The sequence below is a fragment of the Trichechus manatus genome, unplaced genomic scaffold (genome assembly GCF_000243295.1).
Source record: "Trichechus manatus latirostris isolate Lorelei unplaced genomic scaffold, TriManLat1.0 scaffold00008, whole genome shotgun sequence".
In the NCBI taxonomy this organism is placed as follows: Eukaryota; Metazoa; Chordata; class Mammalia; order Sirenia; family Trichechidae; genus Trichechus; species Trichechus manatus.
In genome coordinates this window covers 20,748,920-20,750,084 of record NW_004443944.1, presented here as the reverse complement: position 1 = coordinate 20,750,084, position 1,165 = coordinate 20,748,920, and positions in this window count along the sequence as shown.

Genomic DNA, 1,165 nt, shown 5'->3' with positions numbered 1-1,165 from the left:
AAGTAGCCAGGCCCCAATGACAAGGAAGCTAAGTAATTCAGCAGAGAATCTCCTGGAACTTTGCAAACTCAGAGTCTTCGGCACAAAGCACGCTCCTTCCTGCAGCAAATCTGATTGACAAAGCCGAACAAAACACAGGAAAGCCCATCCAACTCAACAAACGACGCTCAGGCCATCACAATCGCCGCAGCCCAACAGAGCAACCTTGGAAATGTACGATAAATGGCGGCATTGTATTTATGAGAACTTTCCATTATGCGCACAATACCCCTATTCTTTCCTGGTTTGTATATAAACATCTCAAAATAGGATTATTTTAAAAGGACCTTGGGACACAATACTTCTGTTTGAGAGAGTGGCTGATGTGCTTGCATGGAGAGCGGGCTGGGTTGCTGCTAGCTCAACTCCTCTCCAAGAGCACTCGGCTCTCATTCCAGGCACAGAGGGGAACTTGCTCAGAGGCCCATCAGGCTCCAGAAGCCCAAGGGCAGTAGTGAAAGCTCGTGCCACTCCAGGGTCACATGGCCAGTCCTGTGATTAGCAATTCTGGTCCCCTGGGCCTCTCTGCCCATAATGACGACTCACATTTATGGGAAGTCACACATTTCCAAAGCCCTGGTCATTGGCTTCAAGCTCATTTAATCCCCCCACACATAAGTTAATCGTTAGTTTCTTCAGATGAGAAAACTTAGGTCCCAAAGTATTTAAATACTTTAGCCACCATCCCAAAAGAGGCAGGATTTTAATCCTGGTCCTCTAATTTTGAGCCTAACATTCATTCTGCTTCCTCCAATGGGAAGTGGTGCTATGAGCACCAGACTCAGAATCAAGTGTTCTAGCCCCATCTCTGTTACCAGCCCAGAGCAGGGCTTCCAGAAAGCTCCTTCCTCTCTCTGGGCCTTAGTGTTTTTGTGTGTTTTCTTAGTTTGGAATCCCCCCCCAGAAATAGACCCTGAGGCAGGGATTGAGTGCAAGTAGTTTATGGGTAAAGTAGAGGACCAACAAAAACGAGGGAAACCCTCAATGAAATATGGACTGACACAATAGCTGCAACAATGGACTCAAACACACCAACAATCATGAAGATGGCACAGGACAGAGCAATGACTTGTTCTGTTATCATAAGGTCGTCATGAGTTAGAGTTGACTTAGCGGCCACTAACAA